This window comes from Gossypium hirsutum, chromosome D02 (genome assembly GCF_007990345.1).
Source record: "Gossypium hirsutum isolate 1008001.06 chromosome D02, Gossypium_hirsutum_v2.1, whole genome shotgun sequence".
In the NCBI taxonomy this organism is placed as follows: Eukaryota; Viridiplantae; Streptophyta; class Magnoliopsida; order Malvales; family Malvaceae; genus Gossypium; species Gossypium hirsutum.
In genome coordinates this window covers 3,575,205-3,585,058 of record NC_053438.1, presented here as the reverse complement: position 1 = coordinate 3,585,058, position 9,854 = coordinate 3,575,205, and the positions used below count along the sequence as shown (strand labels likewise).

Below are 9,854 nucleotides of genomic sequence, written 5' to 3'. Positions count from 1 at the left end.
TTTGATGATTTTTAAGTTGGTAATTTTTTTTTATAAAAATTTGGTAACTTCTTTGAAAGTTGATATAAAATGTATCACGACCCGACTTGAGATTTAATTTGTCCTCGTCAGAAGTCCGACCCAAACAAGGGAATATGACTTGCCACTCACCAATTTTCTAACCTTCCAACTTGTCAGCTTTATGGAGTAACTCGGCACCTTGCGACACTACCTCACATACCGTGAGATTTCAGTACAAATATCTCTAAGGGTATGTGTCAAGCTTAAGAGAAATAACATATTATTATACATATTATTTAGTTACCCCTAACATGTCACGTCAAAAAATCATACTATAAAAAATAGTCCTCACAAGAGAGGATAGAAAAAAAAAGTCATCAACAAAAGTAATTAAGTAACCTTTTTATAAAACAAAAAGATTTATTTTATTTTGAAGTAAATTAATTCTCTAACTTATATAAGAAATTAAGTAAAACTTTTTAAATAATAAGACATAATTTCTCGAAAAAAATTAATCAAATGAGAGCTAATCAAAATAATTTATTTTTTTAGGCCAAACAATTTTACTTCAACTATTTATAAACACTTTTTAATCAATTTTCTTTTAACTCCCATTATAAATTTTATAAAAAGGATAATATATTAAAAATACCCTTAAATTATTAGATTTTGTATAAATAAACTCTTATTTTTTTTAGTTAAATAAACTCCTAAATTATTAATTTAGTCATGAAAATGCTGATATAAAAGTATGAGAATAATTTATTAAATAAAAATTAATTATTTTAAAATATTTAAAATATTTATATACATAAGAAACTTAATTAAATTCTTTAGAAAAAAATTTATATTCTTTTAAATTTTATGTTGATATATTATTTCTATTTGTCTAATAAAGTGCATAACGAGGCAATAACTTTTTTTATGTATAAATTAAACAATACTACAACTTCCGAAGTTAATAAGATTATATCTATACTCACCATCACAATTAGAGACAGGGGTGAGTATTCGATCGAATTGAGTTAAAAAATTTTGAATTAGTCGAGTTAACAAATCTTATTTAGCAATCGAAATCAATTTAAATTTTTTTAAATCAAATCGAATCGAGTCAAAAAATTTCAAGTCGAATTAACGAATCCTATTATTTATACTCAATATTGCGTTTATATGGGCTGATTATTTAACTGGTAGACGAAGTACAAGATTATTTAACTATATAAACAATATAATGGTTTTGCATTGTAACTTAATAGGTAAACATTTATCAAAACGAAATAATTTTACCTTTTAAGTTAATGGTTTTGACTTTTAACTTTTAACTTTAAAAAATATAAACATTTATCAATACGACGTAAATTTACATTTTCGTATTCGGATTTTCGAATAACTCGAAACGTGTAATTCATATTCGAGTTAAACTAAAAATTTTAATTTTTTTATTTGAGTTGATCTGAATAACTTGATTAAATCGAATAACTCGAATTGTTTAATTTGAAATTTGATTTTTTTATCGAATTTTTCAAATCAAATCAAAATTTACTCACCCTTAATTAGTCATCATAACTAAATTAAAGTTGCCCCATTATGCAATTGCAAGTCTTCAAAGCCTAAAAGTTGTAACAATTCAAAATTTCAATGGAAATTAAAATTAATATTTTTATCATATATTAGTCAAAGTTGATTGCATCAACAATAAGTTAAGATAAAAACCTCAAATTTTAAAATATTTTTACCTCAATATAAAATTTAAGAGCTTTCATGTATAAAAACTAAAGGTTAGAGCTTTCATGTTTAAGGGCTTATTTATACTTCATCTTTATAAAAAAACACTTAAATAAAAGTTTAAATTATATAGTTAATCACTCAATTTTAGTAAATTTTCATTTTAGTCACTCGTTGTTAATTTGGCTAATGTAAATATTACATTACACTCATTTTAGTCACCTAATTTTCATAAGATAGAATTAATTTTATTTTTCGGTAAAAAAGAAAAAAAAAAACAAGCAAGTACCTAGGTTTTTATAGAAAAAACTTGGAGTTTTATATGAAAAACCTACATTTTTATTGGAATAGTCATATTATCTTTTTTTATTTCATTTATAAAATTAATTTTAGCTTTTTCAATGAAAAGAAAACCTAATTTTTTACTAAGAAAATCATTTTATCTTTTTAATTTCTTTTACTTTCATATTTAGAATTAATTTTAATTTTTTTCCAATAACAATGAAAAAAAACTTGGATTTTTACAATGAGTTTGTTGGGTTTCCACGGAGAATTGCTTGAGTTTTATGAATAACTCAATTCCTTAAAAATTCTAAAAAAATTAGAAAAATAAGATTAATTAAAAAATGGAGCAAAATAAAAATTTACTAAAATTAGATGGCTAAAATGAATATACAATTGCGTTTTCGTTAGCCAAATTAACATGTGATCAAAATGAAATATTATTAAAATGAAAAAACTATTTAAAGAAAGTGATTTATTTACACCCTGATTTTATGAGCAAATTCCCCAGCACAAAGCCTATTTTGACAATAACAGTTCAAATGAAAAGTCTTCGCTTACTCTTTGAACGAAACTCTTCTCCCGCTAAAACCACCTCTTCTTCCTCCAAATTCAAACGCCCAAAGCTTTCTTCCATCTCTAATGGCTCTGATTCATCACAATCATCATCATCTCAAGATCCCCTTAAAACCCATTTCTCCTCTCTCATCAAATCCTCCGAAACCACCCTACAACTCCGGCAAATCCACGCTCAAATCCTGCGCCGCCACCTCTCTTCCAGTGCCAATCTCACCACCCTCTTATTCTCCGTTTCTTCTTCCCTCAAATCCATACCTTACGCGCTCTCTATTTTCAACGATTCTCACCACAAAAGCTTATTCCTTTTCAATGCTTTGATTCGTGGCTTGACGGAGAATTCCCATTTCCAATCCTCAGTTTCACATTTTCTTCTCATGTTGAGACATAGAGTTCGCCCTGATTAACTTACATACCCTTTCGTGCTCAAGTCTGTTGCGGGATTGGGTCTTCGTTTCCTTGGTCTGATCCTTCATGGGAGAATCATAAAATCTGGGGTTGAGTTCGATTCGTTCGTTCGGGTTTCGTTAGTGGAAATGTATGTGAAGCTCGAGGAAATGGGTTTTGCGTTGCAAGTGTTTGATGAAAGTCCTGAGAGAAACAAGAGTGAGAGTATATTGTTGTGGAATGTGTTGATTAATGGGTGATGTAAAGTGGGGGATTTGGAGAAAGCTATGGAGCTTTTCGAGGCTATGCCTGAAAGGAATATTGGGTCTTGGAATAGTTTTATAAATGGGCTAATGAAAAATGGGGATTTGAACAAAGCAATGCAGCTTTTTGATGAAATGAAGGAGAAGGATGTGGTTTCTTGGACTACAATTGTTAATGGGCTTTCTCAGAATGGAGATCATCAGAAGGCGTTATCCATGTTCTTTAAGATGTTGGAGGTCGGTTTAAGGCCGAATGATCTTACTCTTGTTTCAGCTCTTTCCGCTTGCGCTAAAATTGGTGCACTTGAAGCTGGAGTCCGTATCCATAACTATTTTGTGGAAAATGGGCTTCGGTTGAATAAAGCAACTGCTGCTGCTTTGGTTGATATGTATGCAAAGTGTGGGAATAATCTGTCTGCTAGTAAGGTTTTTGAAGTAACAAAAGAGAAGGACATTCGTACCTGGAGTGTCATGATATGGGGTTGGGCAACCCATGGGTTTTATGGACAAGCTATCCGATGCTTCAAAAGATGATGTTTTCAGGTGTGGACTTAGTAGTTTTCATTGAGCTCAACCCTTTATTCTAATCTTTCTGAATAAACTCAAGTTTGTCGTATTTGCAGGAATAAAACCCGATGCGGTGGTCTTTCTTGCCTCCTGACTGCATGCTCACATTCTGGACAAGTAGATCTTGGGCTTAACTTCTTTGACAGCATGAGGTTTGATTACTCCATTGAGCCAACCATGAAGCATTATACGTTGGTCGTTGATTTGTTAGGCAGGGCAGGCCGACTGGATGAAGCAATGAAGTTCATACAAAGGATGCCTATAAGTCCTGATTTTGTGGCATGGGGAGCACTTTTTGTGCTTGCAGAGCTCACAAAAATATTAAAATGGCAGAACTAGTGTCAGAAAAGCTCCTTCAGCTTGAACCTAAACATCCTGGGAGCTATGTTTTCTTGTCAAATGTTTATGCAGCAGTTGGTAGATGGGAAGATGTGGAGAGGGTAAGAATGTTGATGCAGAATCAAGCTGTTGGCAAAGATCCGGGGTGGAGTTATATTGAAGTCAATGGACAAGTGCATAGTTTTGTAGCTGGTGATCATGATCATAAGCGTGCAAGAGAAATATACTTGAAATTAGAGGAAATAGTGTCTGGTGCAAGAGAGCAAGGATATATGCCTGAAACTGGGTGGGTTCTTCATAATATTGAGGAAGAAGAGAAGGAAGATGCATTAGGAAGTCACAGTGAGAAATTGGCGCTTGCCTTTGCCTTAATGAACACTCCTCCGGGGACAACTATCAGGATAGTGAAGAACTTAAGAGTATGTGGAGATTGCCATTCTTTGATGAAATGTGCTAGTAAGATGAGCCAAAGAGAAATCATATTGAGAGATATAAAGAGATTCCACCATTTCAAGTATGGGGTCTGCTCATGTGGAGATTATTGGTAAAATGGTAAGTAACAGCAACATTAATTTGCTTTGCTGTTAATAACACATGATTAGTGCTTCTACTTGGTTTATTTAGAATAATGCTTTTAGTTAAAACATGGATGTAGCTACAGCAACACAAGTTTTTTTGTTTGATAATTGGTAGCAAGTACATTAAATTTCTCCAATGGACCTTTCTGCACATATATATTAAACTTGAAACTCATTAGTTAAGTTTGTACTTTATTTAGGTATCTAATTAACGTTGTTAGATTTTTTCAATTTCAACTTATCATCTTGTGCCACTTCTTTCTCTTCCCTTTAGTGAAATTTAGCACTTTAAAAGATGGGTTGCATTTTGCTCCCTCTGTCAAAAAAATGGACAGATTAAGCTATACACGTTAGATCAAAGAGCAAATAGGTCTTTTTGTTTAAAAATCCATCAATTTTTGTTGTTAAAATCAATCCATTTACATCAACATAAAATATATAACTGTTTGGGTATCTCATCATCCATGTTAGTTTTTAGCAATACAAATGGATAGAATTTTTAACAAAAAAAACCAGTTTATTGTTTGATCTAACATACAATGACTAATTTGTCAATTTTTTAAGTAAATAAAGCATAATGCTAATTGACTCTTAGTATAATATCTCTATGGTACTTTTATCAATACTATCTCTATTTATGAAATTAAAAATACTTAAATAATTAGATTTATTGTATATTGTGATAAAAAATTATGTAAGAAATGCATTTATTAAAAATCCATATAAAATCTAAATGATGATTGTAAAGTTAAATGTTCTGGTGCAAGAGAGCAAGGATATATGCCTGAAACTGGGTGGGTTCTTCATAATATTGAGGAAGAAGAGAAGGAAGATGCATTAGGAAGTCACAGTGAGAAATTGGCGCTTGCCTTTGCCTTAATGAACACTCCTCCGGGGACAACTATCAGGATAGTGAAGAACTTAAGAGTATGTGGAGATTGCCATTCTTTGATGAAATGTGCTAGTAAGATGAGCCAAAGAGAGATCATATTGAGAGATATAAAGAGATTCCACCATTTCAGGTATGGGGTCTGCTCATGTGGAGATTATTGGTAAAATGGTAAGTAACAGCAACATTAATTTGCTTTGCTGTTAATAACACATGATTAGTGTTTCTACTTGGTTTATTTAGAATAATGCTTTTAGTTAAAACATGGATGTAGCTACAGCAACACAAGTTTTTTTGTTTGATAATTGGTAGCAAGTACATTAAATTTCTCCAATGGACCTTTCTGCACAAATGATATATGTCCCCATAAAGAACTTGGTGCTCACGGTATTGCATGACAGGTAGCCATAGGTTATTGGCTCTCTTGATTGGTATCTTACATTCCTCAAGGTCCAAAAGTTGTTCCTTCTTTTTATCTGAAGTCCAAACCTAAGAAAAGCATTGATGGGCCTTTAAAACTTTGCTCATTTCGCTACATGAACTATTGGATGTTTTGTGTTCAAATTAGTTTATGCCAGTAGTGAAAGTACATCTCTTTCTCCTTATCCAGTTATTCTTTTCAGTTGTCATCATCTTTCTGTGTCTTGCCTTCTGAAGTGTTTAGATGACTGCATTTCTCAATATAATTTTCATTTGACCTAAATAGTTGAAATTAAAGTCCCTTATCATGCCATTCATTACTTTGCTTCTATATGGTAGTTATTCTTCAATGTCCATGAATTGACATATATCACTGGAAGCATAATCTTACTTCTAAGCACGGGATTGACCTTCTTTAATGCAGGTTCTTCTGTAAGACTCAAACCATAGATGGGCAAGGCTTGAGAAAATAAAGTTGTAAGTGTTGAACCAGGAAGGACGATGTTGGCCATGTTATAAACATTCCTCCAGAATGACTAAACATCGAGGAAAAGGTTCAACCATGAGTGGCCCACTGAAACGTGCTTGGTCGAACACATGCCAATTATCAGCTACGTATCAAATCCCACAATTATAAATGTAGATTGGGTTCCATGCTCTGGTTAATCCATTAGATGACACGGTCCATTGAAAAGGTACTAAATTACTGATGTTTGGTCCATATATGAATCTGTTTATTTAATGGCCAGCATTAATTGTTAATTCTCTTGTTTGCGGGTGACTTTTCCTCTAGCATGCCTTATGGAAAGAAGTGTCAGTGACAACCTTTTAATCAACAGCAACTTACCCTACTAATGAGCATTTGGAGCATTTCATAGCTCGTTCAGTTTATTCAAAGACTCATTTTTACCTGCACAGCATGTTCCCGCCCAGTAATCAGTGGGCCAATTAATGAAGGAGAGGATAGTTTGCTAGACACATGTTTTTTGTGTGAGCTTTCTGGTCTTTTATGTAGTTGTGGTGTTGACAATTTTTGTTGTTCTTTACATAAATTCTTATTGGCTAAGCGCTTGGTTTTCTTTTATTGGAAAGTGCATCACAACCTGTCGTTACTCAACAATGGCCAATTTTCTTGCATATCACATCTTCAGGCAATGTGATTATGTTGAAAATTGGCCTACCATGCTTGCTGTAATACTTCCGGATGAAGTACGTGCTAGCAATTGTTCATGCTGCAGCACGTATGCTTGCTGTAACAGCAAGATTTTTGTTTTAGTTTCACTGTAATCAGCCTAGTTGGAAATGAACAAGCTGATGACAGCTTGATATGTTTAGGTGTTGAATGACTAATTTAGGTGGCTTGTTTCTGTGTACAAGCAATGTTTTTAAAGTTAGTAGGCTACTTAGTGGTAGTAGGTAGTAATAACTGATGTAGTTGGCTATAAATGTTTTGTTTTTTTTATTGAAAAATTAAGCATATCAATGGTTAAAACAGATTGCTTCCTTGCTGCACGTTTGTGAGCAAGTAAATTATTCTTGCAGCTTGCTTCATTGTCTTGTTCTGTTCTCTGTTTTCTTCCTCTGCTGTCAAAAAACCCAACAGATTAGCTATCGTGAAGATTTCAACAAAGTCGGTTCGTGTTGATTCAAGGAAAAAAAGATATTACGATTTGATTTCCTCACCTAATTGTTTTACTATGCGAAGTTGGATTGTGAGGAATATTTTGTTGATTTCTGCATTTTGAATAAAGAGCTCTTAGGTTTGTGTGGCCGACGTTTATAGTTTTATCTTTCGATTTTATCATTTTTTTTTGTATGAAATTTAAAGTTTAATCAAAACTAATTGTTATGTGTATGTAATAGCTATTTGAATTAAATTAAATTGACAAATCAACGTACACTAGTGCATACTAAAAAAAATGTAATATAAAATTAAACCAAAATTGAATCTCCTCAAACATATGGCAACTCTTCACTCCTCTTTCCCTCTGAAGTTATTTTAAATTAAAATATATTTTGTATAATGTGTTATAACAATTCAACTAAACAAAGTGATTCTCTTTGCATAACATATTATATGCTTATATAAACTTTTACATAATTTGTTATAGATACATTTTTAATAATTGAATGATGACTCCATTAAAAATGCAATATCATAATAATTCTACATTTCTTGCATTAATATAAAATTTTCCTTTTTTTTTCCTTCAAGCCTTGTTTATTATCTTGCCAGCTTTCAGGCTAGCTATCGCCCGCCTTTTTCTCCCTCCCATCAATCCTTTTTTTCTTTTTTCTTCTCATTCACTCTACATGTCTTCTTTCTTTTCAGTTTGTAGATATATTTTATGAGTATCTTTATTTTCTTCACAAGTTGTGATAGACAGATGACGACGCCTATGTTCGTTAAAACTTCATCGGCCACCAGTAATTTTTCAGAATAATAAATAATTTCATGAGCCGATTTGGACCCTTGTTATCATAAGTTTTATATATTTTTTAGTTTATTTTTTCATTGTTTAATAGGTTTTTAGTTTTAGAAGTTTTTGTCTACTCTTGTAACACGTTTTTTAGTCTTGCTTATGCATGTAACCTTAGTTTTACAAGTGATTTTAGAGATGGTTTTGTTACCGTCTTCTCTAGTTTGGTGAATGCTCAATTCTTTTGTCCATTTTTGCTCGTCACTTTGGACCATTCGGGGCCGATTTTCCTTATCGCATTAAGTGCTTGCGATCACTCCAAATATATCGTGCTTAAGTTGTGATAAAGCCTGTACAAGCCCAATTTTTATGCCCGGGCCCAATTGACCCAACAAAACCGAACGGCCCAACAGACTAAGGCCCAAACCCAACAAATACTAGGGTTTCAGAACCCTAGCCCCTCCATCAGCGCCGCATGCTAGGGTCTCTGACTTCTGCCCCGTCGGCGCAAACGGCGCACCTACCCCGTCCGTGTCACGTCTCCTCTATCGCCCTACACCTGCAAACAATAAAGAGAGAAGCAGACAACACAAAACAGGGGAAAGATTGAATCTTTTTTTTTGTTCTTTCGGCTATAAAGCCGAACGTATCAAATAAGAAAAAGGGGGGATTTTTTGTAAAAAAAGAAAACCACATCAGAAATAAGAAAAGGAACAAAGGTTGCTGTGTTCTTCATTTTATTCTTTTTTGATTCGTTTACTTTCATTTATTTTTAAACAAATCCGTTAAAAAATATATCAATAAAAAGGAAAAGAAAAAAAAGGAGCGCACCTGAATCGCTCTCTGGCTCCGTCGACGGAGGTTCTCTCGCCGTCGTCGGCCCGGATCTGAAGGAGGGATTCTGAGCCCTTGTCTCGGCGCTCGTAGGGGTTCAAGGACCCGATTTTCAAATCGCCCGAAGGCCAGGCTTTTTAAAAACCCTTTGTTGCGCTTCGTTGGCCGCCGTTTCGGTGGCGGTGCGACGGACAACTACGGTGGTGAAAAGCCAATCGTCGGAGGGCATGAAGAGAGAGTGGGGGAAAGAGTTCTGAATTTTTTTTTTTAAAAGAGGGATGAAATGATTTTTTTTAGGGGTTTTGATTTATATAAGGATTCAAAACGGCGCCGTTTTGGAAGGGTCAGAAATCCCCTAAAACGACGCCGTTTTTGCATAAGACCCGAGACCCAACCCGTCTGCCTTAGGGGATCCGCGTGTTTTTTTACTGAAGGGCTAATTACACGTTTAGCCCTTCCTATTTTTAATTATTTTAAAATTAGGTTCTTTTAATATTTTGAATTTTACCCAGAAATTTTTTTCGTTTTCAATTTGATTCTTACCCAAACTACGTCGTTTTAAAGGAAGGGCCAT

The 9,854-nt window shown here is 33.4% G+C and overlaps 1 protein-coding gene and 1 pseudogene across 3 annotated transcripts in view; both read left to right on the top strand.

Moving 5' to 3' along the window:
* The window catches only part of LOC107943934 (receptor like protein 21), a 184,041-nt gene that overhangs the window by 71,512 nt on the left and 102,675 nt on the right, over window positions 1-9,854 (top strand). The gene's annotated exons all lie outside the window — the stretch shown is intronic.
* On the top strand, window positions 2,491-7,556 carry LOC121214427 (pentatricopeptide repeat-containing protein At1g04840-like; annotated as a pseudogene).